The sequence below is a fragment of the Sarcophilus harrisii genome, chromosome 1, assembly GCF_902635505.1.
Source record: "Sarcophilus harrisii chromosome 1, mSarHar1.11, whole genome shotgun sequence".
Lineage (NCBI taxonomy): Eukaryota > Metazoa > Chordata > Mammalia > Dasyuromorphia > Dasyuridae > Sarcophilus > Sarcophilus harrisii.
Genome location: NC_045426.1, coordinates 388,037,478 through 388,063,137, shown reverse-complemented (window position 1 = coordinate 388,063,137; position 25,660 = coordinate 388,037,478). Strand labels below are relative to the sequence as shown.

The 25,660-nt window shown below is 33.5% G+C and overlaps 1 long non-coding RNA gene across 3 annotated transcripts in view; it reads right to left on the bottom strand.

Moving 5' to 3' along the window:
• Nucleotides 1-19,914, bottom strand: part of LOC100917303 — a 161,158-nt gene extending 141,244 nt beyond the window's left edge. For 2 of the 3 annotated variants that reach the window (XR_001120454.2, XR_004230889.1), the window contains exons 1-2: nucleotides 19,598-19,914; nucleotides 7,005-7,109 (exon numbers count right to left, since the gene is read on the bottom strand). This is a non-coding gene — a long non-coding RNA (uncharacterized LOC100917303). The remainder of the gene's footprint in view (nucleotides 1-7,004; nucleotides 7,110-19,597) is intronic. The other variant, XR_004230888.1, reaches the window with a different exon arrangement.
• Between the last annotated feature and the right edge of the window lie 5,746 nt (nucleotides 19,915-25,660).

Sequence of the window (25,660 nt, the reverse complement as noted above, 5' to 3'; positions counted from 1 at the left end):
AATTTGTGGATGCAGCCAAAGCGGTAATAAGAGGAATTTTATATCCTTAGAGGCTTACTTGAATAAAACAGAGAAAAGAAAAGATTAATGAATTGATAAATAAAAACTAAAAAGACCAAATTAAAAACCCCAATCAAATACTAAATTGAAATTCAAAATTAAAAGGAGAAATTAAAATATTGAAAGTAAAAAATCTATTGAACCAATTAATAAAACTAAGAGTTGTTCTATGAAAAGCCAATAAAATAGATAAGCCTTTGGTAAATCTGATTAGAAAAGGAGGGAGGAAATGAAATTAGTAGTCTTAAAAATGAAAAGGAGAACTTTCCACCAAGGAAGAGGGAAATTAGAGAAATAATAAGGAGTTATTTTGCTCAACTTATGCCAATAAATTTGATAACCCAAGTGAAATGGATGACTACCTCAAAAATATAGACTTCCTAGATTAACAGAGGAAGAAATTGTTGAATAGTCCCATTTCAGAAAAAAAGAAAAGAACAGGCAATAAACAACTCCCTAAGAAAAAATCCCCAGGACCAGATGGATTTAATGTGAATTTTACCAAACATTTAAAGAACAATTGGCCCCAATGCTATATAAATATTTGATAAAATAGAAAAGGAGTCCTACAAATTCCTTTCTATGACACAAGACATGGTAATTGATACCTAAACCAGGTGGAAAACAGAGAAAGAAAATTATAGACCAATCTCCTAATGAATATTGATGCAAAATCTTAAAAGATATGCAAAAGACTACAGAAAATCATCCCAAGATAATACACCATGATCAAGTAGGATTTATACCAGGAATGCAGGTTGGTTCAATATTAGGAAAACTATCAATATAATTGGCCATGTTAATAACCAAATTAAAAAACCATATGATCATCTCAATAGATGCAGAAAAGCATTTGATAAAATCCAACATCCATTCCTATTAAAAACACTTGAGAGTATAGGAAAAATGGACTTTTCCTAAAATAATCAGCGCATCTATTTAAAAACCATCAGTAAGATCATATGTAATGGAGACAAACTCAACATTCCAATAAGATCTGAGTGAAAAGGTTGCCTATACATCAAGCATTATTTTATTGTATTAGAAACTAGCTATAGCAATAAGAGCTGAGAAAGAGATTAAGGAATAAGAATAGGCAATGAGGAAGCCAAATTATCACTCTTTGCCGATGACATGATGGTTACTTAGAGAACCCAGAGATTCTCAAAAAGTTGTTAGAAATAACCCAACTTTAGCAAAGTTGTTTATAAAATAAACCCACATAAGTCATCAGCATTCCTATATATCACTAACAAAATCCAACAGTCAGATTACAAAGAGAAATTCCATTAAAGTAACTAATGATAATATAAAAATTTAGGAATCTATCCGCAAGGAAAATCAGAAACCTTTATGAGCAAAATTACATGACCACTTTTCACACAAATTAAGTCCGATCTAACCAATTGAAATATTAATGTCTTGATAGGGCGAGCAAATATAATAAAGATGACAATATTATAAATAACTATTTATTTACTATCCAATCAGATCCAAAAACTATTTTAATGACCTAGAAAAATAAAACAAAGTTCATATGGAAAAACAAAAGGTCAAGAATTTCAAGGAATTAATGAAAAAATCAAATGATGGTATTTAGCTGACAGATCTAAAATTATATTATAGAGCAGCAGTTACCAAAACTATTTGGTATTGGCTAAGGAATAGATTAGTTGATCAGTGGAATAGAGTAGGTTCAAGGGATAAAACAGTCCAAATATAGCAACCTAGTCTTTGATAAACCCAAAGATCCCAGCTTTTGGGATAAGAACTTACTGTTTGATAAAATTCAGGGAAAATTGGAAACTAATATAGAAACTAGGCATTGATCCATACTTACCGCAACACCAAGATAAGGTCAAAATGGGTTCATGACCAGGCATAAAGAATGAAATCATTAATAAATTAGAGGAACATAGGATAGTTTACTCCAGACTGTGGAAGGGAAGGTCCCTTATGACCAGCAGAACTAGAGATCATTACTGATCACAAAATAGAAAATTTTGATTATATCAAACTGAAAAGTTTTGACAAACAAAACTAATGAGACAAGATTAGAAGGGAAAAAACTGGGAAAATATTTTTACAGTCAAAGGTTCCTGATAAAGGCCTCATTTCCAAAATATATAGAGAATTAACTCTAATTTATAAAAATCAAGTTATTCTCCAATTGAAAATGGTCAAAGGATATGAACAGAAATTCTCAGATGAAGAAATTGAAACTATTTCTAGTCATATGAAAGATGCTCAAGTCATTATTAATCGAGAAATGCAAATTAAGACAACTCTAAGATACCACTACACACCTGTCGATTACTAAGATGACAGGAAAAAATAACGATGATTGTTGGAGGGGATGTGGGAAAACTGGGACATTGATTTCATTGTTGGTGGAGTTGTGAACGAATCCAACCATTTTGGAGAGTAGTTTGAACTATGCTCAAAAAGTTATCAAACTGTGCATACCCTTGATCCAACAGTGTTACTACTGGGCTTATATCCCAAAGAGATTATAAAGAAGGAAGGGACCTGATGTGCACGAATGTTTGTGGCAGCCCTTTTGTAGTGGTAGAAACTGAAACTGAATGGATGTCCATCGGTTGGAGAATGGCTGAATAAATTGTGGTATATGAAAATTATGGAATATTACTGTTCTGTAAGAAATGACCAACAGGATGATTTCCAGAAAGGCCTGAAGACTTACAGAACTGATGCTGAGTGAAATGGAGAGGACCAGGAGATCATTATATCCTAACAATAATATAGATGATGACCAGTTCTGACGGATCAGGCCATCCTCAGCAACAAGATCAACCAAATCATTTCTAATGGAGCAGTAATGAACTGAACTGCCATACCAGAAAAAGAACCTGGGAGATGACTAAAACCATTACATTGAATTCCTAATCCTTACATTTATGCACACCTGCATTTTTGATTTCCTTCAAAGCTAATTGTACAATAATTCAGAGTCTGATTCTTTTTGTACAGCAAAATAATGTTTTGGTCATGTATACTTATTATGTATCTAAGTTATATTTTTAATATTTAACATCTAGGTCATCCTGCCATTTAGGGAGGGGTGGGGGGAGAGGTGAAAATTGAACAAGAGGTTTGGCAATTGTTAATGCTGTAAAGTTACCCATGTATATATCCTGTAAATAAAAAGCTATTAAATTTAAAAAAAAAAAAAAAAGAAAAGATTTTGATAGAATTAAACAACCACAAAAAAAAAAAAAAAAAAAAAAAAAAAAAAGAGGACATGGAAATAGCCTGGTTTTGTTATGAAAGTTTTAAAAGTAGAAAAAGAATGAAGAATTAAAAAGAATACACAGAAGTGAAAGAGAAGGAGGGTAGAACAAATAATTGTGGCATAATGAAAAGGACATGGAGAAAGGAGTGGAGAGAAAATATTAGTAAATATTATTCTTACAAAGAATAAAAAAGGAGGATTCCATGCACATACATACACATACTAGACAAACAAAATGAATTTATTGTAGAAATACACCAAACTCAATGGGAAAATGTGTACTGAGAGTGAGAGGGGGTAAAATTATGAAGGGAAAAGTCACACATAGAATATGTGACTTCTGACATATATTGGCTCTATGACATTGACCTTAAGAAAAATAGATGGTCTGTATTGATAGAAGGAATTTTCTTACATACCTATATTTTTAATACATAAAATTACTGCTGTAGTCCCTATAATCAATACTAATCAAAATTAGAGTAGAATTTAGGAATGATATAATGGGATTTTTTTAAAAATGTGGCAGCTCAGTGGCACAGTGGAAAGATTTCCAGGCCTGAGTTCAAGAAGACTAATCTTCTGCTCCAAGTCATTATTAATCAGAGAAATGCAAATTAAGACAACTCTAAGATATACTACACACCTGTCAGATTGGCTAAGATGACAGGAAAAAATAATGATGAGTGCTGGAGGGGATGCGGGAAAACTGGGATGCATTGTTGGTGGAGTTGTGAACGAATCCAACCATTCTGGATAGTAGTTTGGAACTATGCTCAAAAAGTTATCAAACTGTGCATACCCTTTGATCCAGCAGTGTTACTACTGGGCTTATATCCCAAAGAGATTATAAAGAAGGGAAAGGGACCTGTATGTGCACGAATGTTTGTGGCAGCCCTTTTTGTAGTGGCTAGAAACTGGAAACTGAATGGATGTCCATCAGTTGGAGAATGGCTGAATAAATTGTGGTATATGAAAATTATGGAATATTACTGTTCTGTAAGAAATGACCAACAGGATGATTTCAGAAAGGCCTGGAGAGACTTACACGAACTGATGCTGAGTGAAATGAGCAGGACCAGGAGATCATTATATACTTCAACAACAATACTATATGATGACCAGTTCTGATGGACCTGGCCATCCTCAGCAATGAGATCAACCAAATCATTTCCAATGGAGCAGTAATGAACTGAACCAGCTACGCCCCAGAGAAAGAACTATGGGTGATGACTAAAAACCATTACATTGAACTCCCAATCCCTATATTTTTGCCCACCTTCATTTTTGATTTCCCTCACAAGCTAATTGTACAATATTTCAGAGTCTGATTCTTTTTGTACAGCAAAATAACGGTTTGGTCATGTATACTTATTGTGTATCTAATTTATATTTTAATATATTTAACATCTACTGGTCATCCTGCCATCTGGGGGAGGGGGTGGGGGGTAAGAGGTGAAAAATTGGAACAAGAGGTTTGGCAATTGTTAATGCTGTAAAGTTACTCATACATATAACCTGTAAATAAAAGGCTATTAAATTAAAAAAAAAAAAAAAAAAAAAAAGAAGACTAATCTTCCTGGATTGAAATCTGGCCTCAAGATATTTCGATACCCTGTGCTAGCTATTTAGTGCTGTTTGGTTGTTTCCTCATCTGTAAAATGAACTAGAGAAGGAAATGACTGGCAAACCATTCCAGTATCTTTGCCAAGTAAGTCCCAAATTAGGTCACAAGTTATTGGACACTTCAAAAATGATTCAACATTTTTGTATTATTAGAAGGAGAAAGAAGGAGCTGCTGGATGGCATAGTGGATAGAGTGCCAGCCTTGGAGTGTGCACTTGAATATACAAATCCAACCTCAGACACTTAACATTCCCTAGGTGTGACTCTGGGCACATCAAACCCAATTGCTCTCTCCCACTCCCCACTCCCACACACAATGGAGAAAGACAACTTCAAAGAATATGCAAATCGAAGACACAAAAACAGCACAGTAATTTATACATGTAGAAGCAAAATTTATAAAGACAAATTTGAAAGATTTAAGAATATTGGCAAAGCAATGATGAGTCATACCTCCAGAAGATATATGGTGGCATATTTGTTCCTGAAAGAGAAGTAATACAATCTAGGAAAAGAAAAAGAGACGCGTTTTAGGACATGGACACTTTATTTCTGTTTTCAATGAGGTGTTAGGAGGAAAGTGGAGATAGCAAAAGTGATGCCCATCTCCCATAAAAGGACACCAGGACTTTTTTGTTAATGCCCAAAAGAGAATATAAAAAAATTCATATGGCACCAGAGAGAAATAGGAAGTTTTTTTTTAACATATATGTAGATTCATTATATACTTATTTAAAAGAGACAAGCAACATGAAATGTAGATTCATAGTTCCATATGCAATATATGATTTTGTGTTCTGCTATGTATATGGAAATACTCATTTACTTTTAGTGCTTTCTATTGGGATAAAAAGAAAGTAATGACTCAGACCAAAATAGTCTAACTCCAAGTATAGTGGTTTTTATTTGATTAAGTCACATAACTTTTCTGAGAATTGTTGTCCACGTCCTTAAAGTCAGGATTCTAATCCAGTATAATGCAATAATTATTGATTAAGAATTATGTGCAAAATGACAAGTTTACCTTAATAAATCAATCTACTTAATCAGTGACATACCAATAAAATTATCAAAAATATTTTATAGAGTTTTAAAAAAAATAATAAAATTCATCTGGAAGAATTAGAGCTCAAAGATATCAAAAGAATCAGTGAGGAAAAAATGCAAAAGAAGGTAAATTAGCCATACTAAATCTCAGATTGTGTTATAAAATGTTAATTATCAAAATGATGTTGTACTAGCTAAGAAACTTAGATCTCTTATCATTTGATAAGACTTTGTAACCTCTTCTGAACTTCACAAAAGTAATAGAATACTAACTACTAAATTACTAAACAAAATAATATCTTTGAAAGATAATCAAACTATGAAATAAGTGCTGTTTTATTATATATTTGTATTTTGGAACTCAAATCATTAATGAAGATAATACATTGAAAGTGTTTATTCTAAATAAAGTTCTTTGAGATATAAGGAACATGGTAAAAAATGATGCAACTGAATTTACTTTATGAAAGAAATGATTAACTTGGGAAAAAAGAATAAAATGAAATATAAAAAAGAAAAATGTTCATCATCATGTTAATAATAAGATTTATGTAATGCTTTGGGATTTGCAAAGCACTTTGTAAATATTTTTATTTGATCTTCTCAACAAATATGGGAGCTAAGTGCCATTATTATGCTGTGTGATAGATGAAGAAACTGAGGCACAGAGATTGTGACTTGATCAAGGTCTCACAGTTAATAAAAGTCTGAAATTAGAGTTTGAACTCAGATCTTAATCCACATCCAGCTCTAATTACTGTACTACCCAATTGTCTCCTCAAGAGAGCTTTTCCTTTACTTCAAAATTTCATGTCTTCAATTGTTCAAGGAAAAGTTTATATCATCTTTCATAACATTCAATCAGTTGGCATCAGGCCTGGCATGAAGAACCATGTAGTCCTTCAGTAAGGAACTAGAAATTCTTTCTATGGCATAGAGAAAAGTGTAGATAATATTTAGGAGAATCTATTTTCTGATTTTTTGTCTTAAAACAGTCCTAACAGATAAGGACTTGTACCTGATGTCAATTATCCATTGATTGCCACTTCAATAGTATATTTTCTAAGGGCTGACTTTTATCTTCACTGGGAACCAACATGTAGTGAACATCATCGATGTGCTTCTGAAATGATAGTGAAAGGCCCACATGTGAACTGCCAGTCAGAAATTGTGTCATATAAATGTACATTACTTAATTTCATTTATTCTATATAAAATACATATATATTTAACTTGGAATATTACCTTCATTTATTGAAGACAGGATAGAAAAATAAAATCCACCTATTTAGGGCCATATTTTTTTAAATAATATTTTTTTCCAAATTATATATAAGAATAATTTTCAATTTTGAATATAAATTTAGTTTCAAATTCTCGCCTCTGCTTCCCTTTCCTCCTATTTCCATGAAATGATAAACAATATGATATAGGTTATACATATACAATCATGTAAAACATAGTTCCATATTAATCATATTAAGAAAGAAGACACAGCCAAAAACATCACACACAAAGAAAATAAAATGAAAAATAGTATGCTTTAATCTGTTGATCTCCATTAGTTCTTTCTCTGCTGTAGATAGTAATTTTTGTCAAGTCCTTGGAATTATCTTGGATTATTGATTTCCCAGGATAGCTAAATCCATCATAATTCATCATATGAGCAATCTAATTTGAAAAAAAACTATGGAAAGACTTGCATGAATTGATGCTAAATCAACTGAGCAGAACCAAGAGAACACTGTGCACAATAATAACAAGATTATGTGATGATCACTTGTAATGGACTTGATTCTTTTCAACAATGAGGTGATCCAAAACATAGACATATGAAGGAAAGTGTCATCCACATTGAGAGAGAGAACTATGGAGATTGAATGTGGATCAAAACATAATATTATCCCTTTTTGTTGTTGTTTGTTTGCTTTTCTTTTCTCTTTTAAAATGATTTTTCTTGTGCAGCATAATGAACATGGAAATATGATTAAAAGAATTACATATCTTCAAACTAGATTGGACTTCTTGCTGTCTTTGGAGAGGGAAAGATGGGAAGAGAGGGAGAAAATTTTGGAACACAAGGTTTTGCAAAGGTGAATACTGAAAATTATCTTTGCATATATTTGGAAAATTAAAATATATTTATAATTCTTCATCATAAAATACTGCTGTTATTGTGTAATATTCTCCTGGTTCCATTCAGTTCACTTTGCATTAGTTCATGTAGTCTTTCCAATTTTTTCTGAAATTTGCCTGCTCATCATTTCTTACAGCACAAAAGTGCTATTACAATTATATTGTACATATTATATTAATTATATTATTATATATAATTATACATAACATAATTATATTAATATATTATATATTACAATCATATACCACAGCTAGTCACTCTCCAATTGAAAGATATCCCCTCAATCTCTAATTTCTTGCCATGAAAAACAAACAAACAAAAAAAAAACTGTTATATTTTTGTATAAATAGATTTTTTTTCCTTTTCAAAAAACAAATCTCTTTGGGATATAAATCTAGTATTAGTATTGCTAGATCAAATGGTATACAAAGTTTGTCCTTTGCACATAGTTCTAGATTGCTCTCTAAAATGGTTAGATTAGTTCATAATCCTACCACTGGTGCTTAAATGTCTCAGTTTTCCAACATTCCGTCCAACATTTATCATTTTCCTTTTCTTTCATTCATTTAATTTCTTTTTTCAGTTGGGAGATAGTACTTCAAGGTTGTTTTAATTTGAAGTTCTCTGATCAATAATGATTTAAAGCATTTTTCATATGATTGAAAGCTGCCTTTCCCTCCATCCTATTCCCTCCCTGCTCATTCTCCTTCTCATCCCACTCTGTTTCTGTTTCTCTCTATCTCTGTCTCTATGTCTCTGTCACTCTCTCCTTCTTAATCATGGCTTTCAGGGAGTTCAATAATTTTTAAATTATCTCTCCTCAATTTATTTTTCAAACAAGTTTCCATCTAAATATATAATAAAGTTGTTGTGTAAACTTATTTTATTTATTTTTTCTTTTTTTGCCCTTCTCTACTCTACTTAGCTTTAAAATGGCTACCATTACACACACACACACACACACACAATATATTCAGTCATCCAATGACTTATCATTAGAAGGAGGATAGTGACTATCCTCAACTCCATAAAGAATAAACTGGAAGCAAATGATCTTAAAAGATGAAATGAGGTAAAACATGATAAAAGATTTTTTTTTACTTTAAGCATGGTCAAATACTGGCATAAGGTGCTAAAGAAATTCCTGTTTTGTAGACCTTTAAAAACATCAAAATGATTTGCTGGTATGATTGAGGTTTAGCGTTGCTTAAGAGACAGGGCCCTGAGTAATGTAGCCTCTTGGAACCCCAATCCATCTTTAAGATTACAAGGTTACCTAGCTAACAGAAAGTTTTATATAAGCAACAAGAGGACCTGGAGTTCATTCAACTCTTATTCTTCTTCATTTGAGACCATACTAGAGCTAAATTTTCATGTTTTTTTAAAAAGAGATTCCTGGGATTTCATGCCCTTATTTTTCTGGGTTTTAATTTTGAATGAAAATGTTGCTTTCCTTTTATGTATTCTTTAGATTCTGTCCACAAGTTACCTGTTGTGAAAATTTTAAAATGAGGAGAATAGCATTCATGGCAAATAACTATGTATTGTAAATCTTGATCTTGTCTAATTTTACAGGTTACAATTTTTTTTTGCAGAGTATTTTATTTTTTCCAATTACATGTAAAGATAATAAAACAGTTTTGATATATATTCACATGCCATACAGTCGTTCCCCAACCAATATCTTCCTCATTTTTGTATTTGCTACCACAACATGGATGTGTATGGATGTATATCAGTACTTTTTTCCCCCTTTTCACTTTATTTTTTTATTATAGTTTTTTATTGACAGAACATATGCATGAGTAATTTTTGCAACATTGTCCTTTGCACTTCTGTTTCAACTTTTCCCTTCCTCCCTCCACTCCTTCCCCTACATGGCAGATAGCCTCAGATAGCCTCATACATGTTAAACATGTTAAAGTATATCTTAGATACAATATTTGTGTGCAGATCCGTACCGTTTTCTTGTTGCACAAGAAAAATTGGATTCAGAAGGTAAAAATAATCTGGGAAGTAAAACAAAAACACAAGTAGTCCACATTCATTTCCTAGTGTTCAGAGGGTTACAATTTCATGTATACACTTACCACTATCTATTTCCTGGGAGAATATCTAAATCAATAGGAAATACTTATTGTTTGCTACTTGAAGACTTAAAAAATAAACAGAAGATTCCCTACTTCCATTCAAAAAGGTTATAATTTAGTGGGGAGGAAGGGTAATTCACATACAAATATATACTTCTGGGGTTATTCTCCCAAATCTCCCTTGTACAGGAGGTTGGGTCCCCAAAAGTCTTCTGCTATATTCCATAAAAGATCTAGGGTAAATCCTAAGGCCCTAGAGAGCTATTGTTATTATTCCTGGGTGGATGTGCTTCCTTTTGGAATAACATTTATACAATCAGACAATTAGCTTTTTGAGAGGGATGTTTATGGAGGTAATATAGTAAAAATAATGCAAAAGATTAACCCAAAAGTCTGCAACACACACTTCTAGTCGTCCAGAAAATCTGGGGAAAATAGATTCAAGTTTAGAGAATATCTAGCAAAGGGGTTAGCCCATAATTCCTGGTTGCTTGAAGTTTTCTATTCATGAGCTATTCATTAAGTTCCTCATAGTCACAAAGTAGTTTTGTGGGGTTGTTGTTGTTGTTTGTTCTTGAAGTTACTTTCTTCAGTATTTCTAGTTTGTCCTTGATTCTTGATAGAGACACTGCCATCTATTCTGGGATGCTACTAGCACTAGGAGTCTGAAGGGAAGTCCAAGATCTCTGACTCTCCAAAATTCCTAAAGTCTTTCCTTGGTTAAGATGAGGTAGGGTGAAAATAACCCCAGAAGTATATGTTTGTATATGAATTACCCGTCCTCACCACTAAATTATAATCTTTTTGAATGAAGGTAGGGAATCTTCTGTTTATTTTTTAAGTCTTCAAGTAGCAAACAATAAATATTTTCTATTGATTTAGATATTCTTCCAGGAACTAGAGAACCATCATCTCATCAATTCCACTGAGTTAACACCTTATTTCAAGTATATTTCTCCAGAGTATAGACTCTCTACAATAACATATATTAAATATACAATATATGCATAGGATAGAAGGGGAAGAGCAAAAACTAGGAACAGCTGTCAGGTAAAATGACACCTCAATGACCTAGGTGTGATATAATTTTAGTTAGATTGAGGGTGACATTATAAGAATTGAAGAGTGAGGGATTGAAGCAAGACATATTATAGAAGAAGAATCTATCAACTTCAAGATTCTTCTCCTACCCACATAAGAGTGTCATTATTTTATAAAACTCTAGGGGAATGTGCAAATTCTTAAGCCAATACAAACAATGCTTTTAATTCATTGATTAATTGTTTCAAGGGGAAATGTCCAGAGCTCGCTGTCATTCAGTTTATACCTCATATTGATTTATTCATTAGTGATGTGTTCACATCTGATGAAGATATTTAGTCAAGATTTGAAAAAGTGATTTATTGATTGACTCAATTGACTCCTACTTGATCCCTTCTACTCACACATATAAATATAAGTGATGGAAAACATATTACACATAACTAAATACTACTGTCTAATTAAGATATCTGAGAAAATATGAGAAAAAATATGTTGCTGATTGCTGAAATAATGTCAATATTGTAGAAAAAACTGATGGGTTAGGAAAAAAGAAAGAAGGAAAAGGAAAGAATGGTAGCTCTTTCTCTTTTCTTCCTTGTTCCTTTAAAGCATAGACTATATAAAAAGGATTAATGGAAAAGATGAGGGATGAATAAAATATTGAAAGAAAGAAAGGAGGCATCTGTTACTTGAAACAGTATTGGAGGACAGAAAAACAGCATAAAGAAAATGTGAATGATTAGCTGTGGTGAGTAGATAAGAGACAGTGTGACATCATGTATATGCTGTTGGGTTTAGAGTCATAAAAATCTCATTTGAATCCTGCCTTACATACTTATTAGATGGGTGACCCTAGGAAAATAATTTAAACTCTGGGCCTCAAATTGCTTATCTTTAAAATTAAAGGGATGGAAATAATGACCTTTAGGTCTCATTCGGTACTAGATTTAGGATCCCATAAATGAAGTGTTATATACTTGAAGATAAGTTAGATAATTTTAAAAAAGAGCCAGTGGATGGTAGGTCATGAATTACAAGATGAAGAATTACAGGCACATGATAAGAAAAACTCACATGTAAAACTATGTAAAGAAGCTTTCATGGTTCTGAGTTACTGCAACATTGACAAAGAAGTAACAGAAGTAAGAAAATAAAATATATCAGTCAATATAAAATATAATGTTCGGGCTAGCTTTCTGCAGGTCCTTTGGACAGGCCTTGGTCTTTAGGTGAAGAAGTGAAGGCAGGAGGGCCACCAGAAGGATGGTCAAAAATAGAATGTCTCATGTCCAGTCCTTCTCAGCCCTTAAATACTTTAGTACAATTACATCATTACAGCATACTGAATATGTGTGAACCAGAGAACCATTACATCACCAATACTAAGTACTAAGTATATATATATATGTGAACTAGAGAACCATCATCTCATCAATTCCACTGAGTTAACACCTTGTTTCAAGTATATTTCTCCAGAGTACAGGCCCTCTACAATAATATATATTCAGTATACAATATGCAATATATAACATACGCATAGGATGGAAGGGGAAGAGCAAAAACTAGGTGCAGCTGTCAGGTAAAATGATACCTCAGTGACCTAGGTGTGATATCATTTTGGTTAGATTGAGGATAACATAAGAATTGAAGAGTGAGGGATTGAAACAAGACATATTATACAAGAAGAATCTAGAAAAAAATTCAAAGAGGTGGGATTGGCCAATGGTGGCCAAAGAAGCTCAGCACAATGATAATAAAAAAGATATCAGTGCATCTAGCCAGGAGGAGATAATTAATGATCTTGATTAAAAATAGTGCTAATATCATAGAGTCAAAGATAATGAACAAATGAGAAAATAATGTTTTTACTATGTGTAAGCCTACTCCCTGCTTCCAGAAGACTGTTAACACACTTGCCCTTATATTATTGTCAAAATACCCAGTGAAATTCAGAATAAACAGATTTTTTTTTCAACTAATCTTTTCCTGATCCAGTGAATGTTGGTTGAGAAGGATTATTTAGCAAACACTCTGTTATTGCATCTAAAGTAGTTGGTCCATTAGCCAAGAATAGAAATTTTTGGCTCCTACTAAGTGGTCACTATATGTTCTTCTCCACCTAAAAATTTAAGAAATTGAGTGAATGGGAGATATTGGATTATGGAATATATAGGTAAGCACTAGGACAACTAAAGGGCAAGAGATTAAGGTGAATGCCGTTTGAGAAACAGTATTTAAAATGAATGCAGTATATTTGGGAAAAGCAGTCAAGCTTTAGGACATTTGCATCTCCATTGTAGCTCTTTGATTTTCAGTCTTTACTGACATGATGAATATTTGCTGATTAGCAAGAAAGAGATTAGTGGAGACCCACTGTGCACACACACACATCCATATACATAGCTACTCTGTATATATGCATATGGATATTTGCAATATTCATGCATTCAGAAAATCTTACTCGATTCCCATTCTAGGGGAATACGGGAAGAAATCTTATGACAATGAGATCTATTAATTTCAGTTTGAGTACATTTGAATCCCAAAGGCACAGATCTACATTTTCAGAAATCAGAAAGTTAAATTGCATTTATCTGGCTTAAGGTGTCCATTTGTGTTCATGTCCTTGGAACTGTTCTTTTTCTCAGAGAAAAACATAGTTCAGCACATGTGCCTTCTCCTTCAATAAATGACAAAATGAGGCCTGCTCATCTAGGAATGAGCTGTGTTACTGCCAGCAGAATGAATGGCAAATGATTCATGTGAAAGTCAATTTCAGTGAAGTCCTTCTCACACTCACTTTCAGAAAAGAAGAGTTTGACTTCCAATTCTTGTCATACAATATTCCTTTGGCCTTCCCTTCCTTTTCTTTTTGGCTTCCTAGCAAACAACCTAACAACTCTCTACTCATTTATTCCTATTCCTCTCTTTTGAATATTTGCATGTTTCTCCATATTTTACCAAGTACAAAGTAAAAATAATTTTATTAAAATACAAGGATTTATTGCATGTGGAATTGGAAATTGCCTGTCAATGAGGCCTATCTTAAGACAAAGATTTTCCTTGAAACATTTATTTTGTTTCAGAAAAAAGAAATTCTATTCTAAAACCATGTGTAAAGTCATAGTTACTGGTATACCTTATTACTGGTATATAGCATCAAAAATAAATAAGACGCTTCTACTCTAATGAAATGGATTGATTCTGTATTATATTTTAATTGACACTATTTACAATTAATTATTTTTGTCCTATAACTATCTAATTGTGATTCTTTGTCTCTAAACTCAATTTAGAAATTCATCTGGTCTTCCAATAAATTAAGTTTTAAAAGCCTGGTCTCCTGCTAATCATTGTTCTATTATTGTCTTAAAGAAATCTGTTATTCTTGAGGGATGAGGAAGGATACCAGAGAATTTGGGTTAGTAACTTTACACCACCAAGTTATCCTTCAAAGAGGTTTGGTTTGTTGTCTGAAGAAGTCTGGTCCACAATCTCTAGTCTTGCAGGTGGACTCAAATAATGAGCATTTCTTATTCACAGGAGGAAAAGAAGGTTGTTGTTAATTCCTTATTCCCAATTTCCAACAATCATACTGTCCCTATGCATTAGCTCTGGAATCAATCACATTGATTTCATGATTCCTGATACTGAGTTCTTTTAACCAGCCATAACTTGTTTCCCACCTACAAAATCCTGTTTATTCTTCTATATTCCCCAAAACTATAAAAGAGAGCTGTCTCCCCCCACCTCCATTCAGAGTCTTAGTTTTGCTAAGGAAGCTGAAATAGTATCTACTGGCCAATCTGTACTTTACTGATAAACTGATCAGGCTTAGAACTTTGTGCTTCACTAATAATTTGATAATATCTATTATAGGAAGCAATTAGTGTATCAAAATCTTATTTATGTGACTCATTAACTTTAATAATTTTTAATACATAATTTGACTTTATAAGTCATTGAAATATAATAGCAAATATGTTTGAGTTTGTAATAGATATTTGGGGGTTTTCATGTGTGCTAGTCTTAGCTAGCCTTAACATTTAAGGCCCTTAATGATCTGAGTCCAGTCTACCTTTTCAGCATCTTTTCTCATTGCTGCCCTTCATCTATTCTATAGCTTGGCCAAAATGAACTACTAGCACTTCTCTGAGTTTAATGTGCCATCATCTGAGATTGCCCACTCACCTAAGTTATTTTCCTTGCCTATAATGTGTTTCCTTGTCATCTCTGTTTTTGAGCTCTCTTTTCAGATTCATTTTCTTTCTTTCTTTCTTTCTTTTTTTTTTTTAAAGTTCTGTTCAACGAATCCAACCATTCTGGATAGCAGTTTGGAACTATGCTCAAAAAGTTATCAAACTGTGCATACCCTTTGATCCAGCAGTGTTACTACTGGACTTATATCCCAAAGAGATCATAAAGAAGGGAAAGGGACCTGTATGTGCACGAATGTTTGTGGCAGCCCTTTTTGTAGTGGCTAGAAACTGGAAACTGAGTGGATGCCCATCAGTTGGAGAATGGCTGAATAAACTGTGGTATATGAATATTATGGAATATTATTGTTCTGTAAGAAATGACCAACAGGATGATTTCAGAAAGGCCTGGAGAGACTTGCACGAACTGATGCTGAGTGAAATGAGCAGGACCAGGAGATCATTATATACTTCCACAACAATACTATATGATGACCAGTTCTGATGGACCTGGCCATCCTCAGCAATGAGATCAACCAAATCATTTCCAATGGAGCAGTAATGAACTGAACCAGCTACGCCCAGAGAAAGAACTCTGGGTGATGACTAAAAACCATTACATTGAATTCCCAATCCCTATATTTATGCCCACCTGCATTTTTGATTGCCTTCACAAGCTAATTGTACAATATTTCAGAGTCTGATTCTTTATGTACAGCAAAATAACGGTTTGGTCATGTATACTTATTGTGTATCTAATTTATATTTTAATATATTTAACATCTACTGGTCATCCTGCCATCTGGGGGAGGGGGTGGGGAGTAAGAGGTGAAAAATTGGAACAAGAGGTTTGGCAATTGTTAATGCTGTAAAGTTACCCATACATATAACCTGTAAATAAAAGGCTATTAAATAAAAAAAAAAATTTAAAAATTTTAAAAAATAAAAAAATAAAGTTCTGTTCAAGGGAAACTTTCCCGGGTCCCTTCACTGGTATTATTTTCCTCCTCAAATACCCTGAAAATATTTATCTGCTTACAACTTTCCCTCCCTTCACTCTGTACCTTGTATTATATTTATCACCATACAGACCATAATCCCACAGTAGAATGTTACTTTTGGAGGGCTAGGACTATTTTATATTTGTTTTCATAACATTACTAAAGCCTAGTAAATGTTTGGCATTTAATAAGTACTTAAGACAAATTCAATGAAATGAATTTAATAGTAAATAGAAATTTAGTTAATGTCTATGCAGATATTTGTCTGCTCCCAAACTGTTATCTCCAACCCTTACCACTCTAATAAACATTAATCTCAAAGTTATTACTGGATATTCTCATTTATATCAATTAACATTATCTCAAATAAGTTGTCTTAATGTCATAATCTTCTCATTTCCCTTAAACTGACTCCTTTTTCAAACTTCCCTCTCTCCATTACTATTGACATCATTCACCAATCATTTATATTTAAAATCTTGTAGTCTTTGATTCTTGCCCTTCCTTTTTCTTCATGTAAAACCAGTTACCAAATCTGACCCGATTTTTTTTTCTTACTGTCATTTGCTTCTATCCCTCCATTTCCATGATAGGTTCCATTATCATTCTAGTTCAGGGACTTATTGCTTTAATCCTGGACTCTTATAATTAGCCCCCCCCACCTTTACTTTTTCATAGCTAATCTATCCTACATAACAGTAACAGGTTTATTTTTTTTAAATCCCCCATTTATTATGCTGCTCTTCTGATTACAAATATTTAATGCCTCTCTCTTACCTAGCAAATTAAGATGAAGTGACTTCCTTTGTGATTTTAGAGGTTTCTACACCCTAAATTCAACATTGTTTCTTATTTTACAACAAAATCTCTAATGCAGTCAGGTTTCTCTATTATTCATTATTTTTCTAAAAAAAACTTGCACACTCTTATCTTCACATTTTTGTTGATTTTATCCCCACCTTCTTTACAATTATGATACTAGTCATCCTTCAAGATCCATCTATATAAAGTCTCTCTTAACCACCCCCCTAGGTTATCATGATCTCTTATATATTCTGTCACATTCAGCTGGTACTTCTAGATTACTCCATATTGTTACATCTTGTCCAAAGATCTGTTTTCTTGCTACTCCCAAGAGAAAGATGTGCTGAGGTTTCAAATCCATATACCTATAGTAGTATCTAAATATCATTGTACATAACCAGGTGCCAAATGGACTTCTGTTTCCAGGGCAGAAAACACTAGTTGAAGGTTGATAGGTCTTCAGCACTGAAGTTTTGAGGAAAACAAACAAGTGAATTTATCATAAACACTAAAGCTCAAAAGGGCAGAGATAAACCAGGAAAATAAAATAGAGAAAAATCCCATATGCTTGATCTCAGTCCTTTCCAGATACCTAGTTCCGTGGACTTCTGTCTGACCCAAGATCATTTTTGACTATTCTCTCTTTTGATTCTTAATGTACTTGCACTACTTATTATAATTCCCAAGTCCTCTATGTGCCAACTTACTCTATTTCCTCACAGATCTGTTATATGGTGATAATTAACTCATTGGCCTTGTATAGCCCTCCACTTTTTCCAGGGAAGACTCTTGGCTACAGTCTTTGGTTGATCCTGCCATGGGTAAACTGAAAGGGAACAGTACATGTTATGATAAGAGATATATGACTGGTAGTCAACTACATTCAACGGAGTTTGATCAGCAGATCTTATATAGCCCAGGGAATCAAGAACCAAGCATTTTCATAAATGACCCAATTCAGTCTGCATTTTTTTTCCCATTTGTTTCCAATTGTCATTCCCATCAGAATTACTTAATGTGTTTCTAAAACATCTACAATTGAAAACTGAGCTACAATGATCAGACTGTTTATAACAGTGGAGTGTCTTTTTCCAGCTAACAGAGTGAGATTTCTGTGTACTTTCATTTAAAGATGAAGAAACATACAGAAGATCTTGTGCCCCAAGGAAGTCCTACCTTTTACTTTTTGATATTTCTTTCTCTGCTGGCCCTTTCTGTGACTTATTGTGTATCACTCTAGAATGAAACCTTAGGAATTTTAATCAGGCAAATGTGATTTTCACTTTCCTAGTTCTGAAAAAAACTAGAAAGAAGAAGGATGAAATAAAGATGTTGAAGATAAGTCTAGTCCACCTGTGGGTAGCAACTATGAGTCAAAGGACCGATCTTGTTTTGTTTATTTGCTAAGAGACAACAATCACTGATGAGAACTGGGTATTAACATAGGTTAAATAGATTCTTATCTGGAGGTTTATACTGAGGTTCTCTCTTATTTCTATTCTTAAAGTCAAAGGTAACAACTCCCTCTGAGTTACAGTCCTCTGAGCTCATATTGGTCTGATCAGAACAATCATGGCACATTGTAAATTGATCCCAATAGTATTGTCATTTTGGTCCTCTTCAAGTATGAAGGACAACCATCACTTGCTACTTGAGAATAAAAACTATATATTTTTTCTGCACTTTCTCAACCCTTCCCAAAAGACACCATGACACCAGGTATTCATATGTTTATTTCAGGCACTCAAAAAAATATTTGTGGGTGAAGGGTTTTTTACCTCTTACAAGGACATATGGCACAACCTTTGGTGGATCAAGAACATCTGTCTACATCTTACAATTTTCACCAAAGCACAGTAAATGCTTCTCACACCAACACTGTGACCAAAACATGTCATTTCACTTATATTCACATTCTTATAGTAGAATCATTTATATAGACTATTAGTTATTCAGAGCTTTCAACAAAGCATTCCCAGATATGAATGAGGAAAAAACATACATCCACAGGAATAACATTCCATTGGAACTACCATGTAAATAAGGATAAGGAATTTCAAACACCATGCACAAATGTTGCTGATTTCTTTCATATTATTCTTATTTCCTCTAGTATTCTAGTACCTTTAACTAGGTATTTTAGGAAACATGTTTAGCTGAAGATGATATTTTAATTTTTTTTGGAGGGGGGAATCCACAATAAGTGTCTTGTTTACTTTAAAATATACCTTCAAGTGTTATTTCCTCATCTAGGAACAATAAGTAATATTCTATGCAGAACCTGTAGCTGAATTGAGCAAGAGATAAGACAGTCAATATTTCAAAATTTTGAAACTGACCTATGTTCCCAGGGCAGTACTCAATATCATCTTGTATGTATGCTTCTGAAGGCTTATAAGTCTGATCCAGGCCAAAGCAGTTGTGGGTGATTCTAATTCTGGGCGATTACCAGGAATGTAGAAAACATGGACATGTTACATGTGATTGCGCACTTAAAGTTCCAAAGTAACACCTCACAGAAATAACTAATTGTTAACCTCTGGTATAACCAGAAAAGTCATGCCCCCTTACTCAGTGGGAGGAAGCTCACCCTAGCTTTGTGTGGATCTGTGCTGTGGGTAAGGTCATGTTATCTGTCTCCTGGCTGCTAGCTGCTGGTTCCCTTTCTCTTTGTTGTCTCCTAAGCTTCTGATTGGTAAGAATGTTGTCAAAATTCCAGATGTGTCCTCTGAGCTAAGAAAGTGTGTTTATACTTCCTTTTCAAATGGGCTCTTATAGGGCAGTTAATGAAATCAATGTGGGACACCTGCAGGGGGTTTGCAACTCAAATGAGTATTCAGGCAGAAAGTCCATGATTAGTTAGATGCCTAAGAAACTACATTTTGTTTTTTAGAATAAGGATATTTTAGTGGTGACCTGTGATTCATCTACTAATAGACCTACTGTTTGCAGGTGCAATTCACTTATTCCCTATGAAGTTCTCATCACTAAATAGCACATGTTTAATCACTAAAAGCCAAATACCAAAATTTCTGGGAAAAGTCCACAGAATTATTTGTCAGAATGATTACCATGATCCCTGTCATGAATCTTCTAATTTGGAATCTGAATTATAACCCCATGCAAAATAGTGGACAGTGAATATTCCCAGCAATCTGGTATGATTCTATACTTACATGGACTGACAATATATGAGGCATGGGTAAAGGCAAAATGAAAAATCTCTGAGCTCTTTTTCTTCAAAGCAAGCAAGGTATGTTCCAATGCAATGTTAGCACTTTTGTAAAATGGCAAAACAGAAACAAAAAACCTTTCAGTTTCAGTTTTTCCATTGATACCTTCAATTTTTTACATATATGAAACTTTCTAATTCCTTCCTTAAAATGTTTTCTTGGAGAGATTGTTTTTAATTATCGATCATTTTAAATGTTTTATTTTTGAATAATATAAAAACTGAAAACTGGAAAATGAGGTAGCAAGAGAAAGTTAGTCAAGGCTAGAGAGCTGAGGAAAAAAAGAAAGGAAAAGGGGAAAAAAGAAAAAGAAGCCCCAGATTTTCTAAATAAATAAATTATACACACATGTAGATATGTAGAAATATGTATGTAAGTAATAATACACATCTATGTACACACATACACATATATACATATTTATGCGTGTATAATGAATCTAATTTAATAAGCATTAATCATGTGCTAAGCACTGTGCTAAGTTCTAAGGATACAATTAATAAAAAGAAAGACAAGCCCTGTCCTCAAGGAATTTGCAATCTAATTAGAGTAGACAAAAAGGACTGGAAAGTAAGGAGGGAGAGACCAAGGTGGGATCTTATTCTATGGATTGAAACCACGTAGAATAGCATATGCAGAGAAGAATGATCCAAGAAAGTTTAGTTTCTTGTCATCCTTCCATTTGGGGGGGGCAGGGGGAAGAAGAGGGAATGAGGGAGGTGTTGTCAGTCTAGGTTTGGATTAGCAGCATGCTATTAAGATTAGAGGTGATGAGTTTAACGTGGGAGGAGCATCTTGTTCTGTGGAATTGAAACCAGGAAAAACTTTGTCTTATTTTGTAGTCTGAGGCAGTGTGTTTGTTTCATCAGTGCTCTGGAATTGTAGTTGGTCATTTTGCTGATCAAAATCCCTAAATCTTTCAAAGTTGTTTTGTCTTCATAATATTTTTGTCATTGCATAAAATTTTCTCCTGGTTCTGTTCATTTCACTCTGCATCAGTTCCTATAGATCTTCCCATATTTCTCTGAAACAACCCCTTTTGCAAAATAATGATATTCTATCATGTTTAGGTACCATAGCATTTTTTAAATCCATTCTTCAACTTATAGGAACTCCTGAAAGTTCTAGATTTTAGCTATAATTTTCCTAGAAGTTTTCATTTTGAACTTTCTTGCCTGGTGGCTTATTTTTATTTCTGTGTTGTCCTCTGCTTCTAAGGAAAAGGCTTCTTTTAATAATTTTTGAAATATGATGACTTGGCTCTTTTTTTTTCCTGTCATGGCTTTCAAGGTAGCTCTGTAATTCTATTTTTTTTCCTCCTTGACCTATTTTCCAGGTTAGTTGTTTTTGCTATACAAAACCTGACATCATCTACTTTTTCAGTATTTTGACGTGGTTTTATTATTCTTATCTCATGGAGTCATTTGGCACATTCTAATTTTTTGGGAATTTGCTGCTCAGACAGTATTTTGTGCTTTCTTATACTAACATGTTAATATCTATAGACTCATGGTGTTAAACTCAAATAGAAACATATCACCATGTATCATATATTGACTTAGAAAACTACAAATTAACATTATCTATTTTGTGTTGTATTTTTTATGAAAAAAAGAAACATATACCAATTACATTTTAAATTGCTTAAGATCTGGGGAGTTTTATGTGTTGCATAGCTAAGCTGGCTGAGTTTGACATAGCTGCTTTAGAGGCAGGTAGGTGGTGCAGTGATTAGTGATTAGTGATTAGTGAACTGGTCCTAAAGTCAGGAAAAGCTAAATTTAAATCCAACTTCAGACACTTCCTTGCTGTGTCCCTTAGGTAAATCACTTTACCTCTTTCTGCCTCAATTGCCTCATCTTTAACATGGGAATCATATCCTCTAGCTTCATAGGGTTGTTGTAAGGATCAAACAAGATATTATTTGTTAAAGTACTTGACTTGTAGTAGACACTTTAATAAATCCTTATTCCCTGCCCTTTCTAATTCTTTCTTCTGAACTCTAACTTCTTTTCCAAATTTTCCTTAGCTTTCTCATTTCATTTATAATGTAATAGTATTGATTTTTTTTTTTTTTAAATGCTTGCTTCATCTCTTTCAGGAATTCTAGTTGAATCCTACTCAGACTATGTTTTTCTTTGAGGTTTTGCTTATAGATGTTTTAGTCATTCTTTTCTTTTGAGTTTGTGACTTTAGTATCTCAGTTATTATAATGGCTTATTATGGTGGGACCTTTTTCTCTGTTTCTTCATTCTTGCAGCCTACTTCCTAACTCTGGAATTGCTATTAATCCTGGGTTCTTTTCATTCATGTGGAGAAGGTATGTCTTAATCCTACTGCTACTTTCTTACTCTATTGACAATTGTGTCATTTCAGGATCTCAGGGATAAGCTAGCCAGGGCACCTGCAAGGGTTCAATGCTGTAAAAGTGGCATTATATAGGACAAAATATAATGACAACCCCTCTGAGTCCTATGAGTTCCTGACCTGGATTTAGATTTTAACAATAGTTGGTTGTTGTCTTTCATTCTTGAAGAGAACAAAAATAACATCACTATATTAAGGTCAAGTTACTGTATCCTACTGTGGCTGATCAGAACAATAAAAGTTCAAAATGCTGTGCCACAGATCAGACACAAATAATCTATATGAATATTTGAGGTGGCTTTTCTAACTTTGTTGTCTCTTGTGTTTCTTCTAAGCTAATTCAATTATGCTTTTCTTACAGAGCATAGCACCTTCTCTGATGGGGCATGCCATAATGGGAGGTCCTATGCCAGTGTCTCCCACGTCATACAATCAATTCCAAAGTTCTTAAGAGAGACCACAAGAGTTCCCTTTTGTCATTTTTTCTGACCATCAAGTAAGGATTTGCTCTGTGTGAGTTTTCCACAGAATAGTCTTTTATGGAAAGTATACATTTGGCATTAAAACAATGTGACCAAACCAACAGAGTTGATGTAGTAGTTGTTACTTTCTATAATAGAATTTTAATGCTTGGCAGTTACACTGGTAGACAGCTGATGGACTGAGTCACTTTTAGTCATGTGGGTTCTAAAAGTCTGAATTGTAGGCCTGCAGACCAATCTTTTAGTCTGAGATTTTCTGCAAAATTAAGCTGAACATTAGAACTGAGAAGGCTTCAAATGGTCTTGGTCCTAAAGCCATTCTGCTTTTACTTAGTTGAGAACTTGTTGCTCCCTCAGAACCTATTCCTAGAGCCATGATTGCTCTTTACTACTACTTCCTCTACCCCAGGAAGATGTCTCCTCCTCAATCTACACTGGATCTGTGATCAGACACTGATAGTGAATGTGAAAACTGACAATTAGCTCTTGCATCCACAACCTTCATGAGATTGTGGAATTTATTTCTGGAATCCCATCTTGGGCACAGTCACTGGGTGTTAGAGCACTCTATGTGGCTCACCATGTCTTTTTTCTCTTAATGTTTACCAATATTTTTATTCTCTTCTTAAAATATAGTGGCAGAACTGAATATGATAGTCTAGATATAGTTTGTCAAATATGGAATACAGTGGGACTGATATCTCCCTCATTCTTAATAATAAAATTCTATTTGTGTAGTCTAAGATTGGATTTACTTTCTTGTCATGTCATACTGTTGACTTATACTGAGTTTGAATTCCAGAGAAACCCACAGGCTTTTTATATGAACTATGTAGCCTTTTTTCATCCATCTGGTACTTATGAATATGATTTTTTTTAAATCCAAGAATAGAACTTTACATTCTTCTGCAGTAAATTTCATGTTGGGATTTTGCCATCACCAAGGAGTTCACAACCTCTTGATCATAAGCCTTTAGATAGTTAGGTAGGCTAGACCTCAGACAGCAAATGCAGTCAATAGATGGGACCAATACTTCAAAATATTTACACAGAAGCTTCTAGAATTTGTTCTCTAGAACTTGTTCACCACTGTCACAGATTTTGAGAACCCAGGTTCATCTCCAAAACATGATGAAGCACAGAAGTATGGTTTTGTGCTATGAATACTTCTATTTCAATTCAGTTCCCCAAACATTTACTCTATTCCTACTATCTGTGTGGTAGTGTGACAGCTACAAAAGATACAAGGGAATAAAAAAGTAGCCACTCACCTCAATGAGTTTATAATCAACTGGGGAAGGTGATATGGATGCAGTTGTATTCATTTAATCAAGTCCAAGAATTTTACAATGTCTCTTCAATAAAATTCTTAACTATTCAAAAGTGATCAGTTTAGTAATCCATGTAGGAAAAACCAAATAGATGAAGAACATCTGTTGCCTAGGCAATTGTATACAGTTGGATGGGCAGCCCATTGAAATAGTCTATCAGTACATAAATCTTGGACAGAAACAGCAGATGGACAATTAGCTAGGGCTAAAACTTGAATAGAAGGAAGAAAGTGGCCTGGATTATATTTAGAAAGTTACAAAGGACTTTTAATGATCTCAAAGTGCTCTCAGGCAGAAAGAACCAACTATTATTCTCCTAGTGTTGCTATATGACTACAAATTATGAATCTATGATCTATGATGAATCAAAACCATGGATCATTGAAAAGTCAACAGAGAGATACATGGTGGGCAAAAGTAAGCCCTAACATATAATCAGTCATGATTCCTGTGTAATAAATGATTTAAGAATTGCCAACCAGAAAACACATGATCAGAAAGAGAGCCAGATCATAAAAAGGGGTAATAACTGAACAAGTAAAGAACTAAATTTATAATGACAAAATATTAAAATGTCTAACAAAGAAGCTTTTACCCTATTCAATCTGCTATTTATAAAGAATTTTTGTGAGAATAAGGGCAAAAACTGCCCAAGATAAACATAAATATGCATGAGTAGTGACATGCAACACTGGAAGAAATATCAATGTCTTCAGAATCACAGAATTTTGAAGAATTGAAAAACATGCTTCATTTAGATTTCACCCTTAATTTTATTTTCTTTTTAGTTCATTTTTTAATCCTGATTCTGTTGGGATTATTATCAAGATAACCATTTACTTAGTACAATATTTATAGATGCTAGCTGACTGACTTCCAGCTTTTTGTCATATGAGTGTTTGATAAATTTGTATTTATGTCTTCATCTAAGTAACTGATTAAAATTTTTACTGGAAGAAGGTCAAAGAGACAACTTCAGTACATTGCAA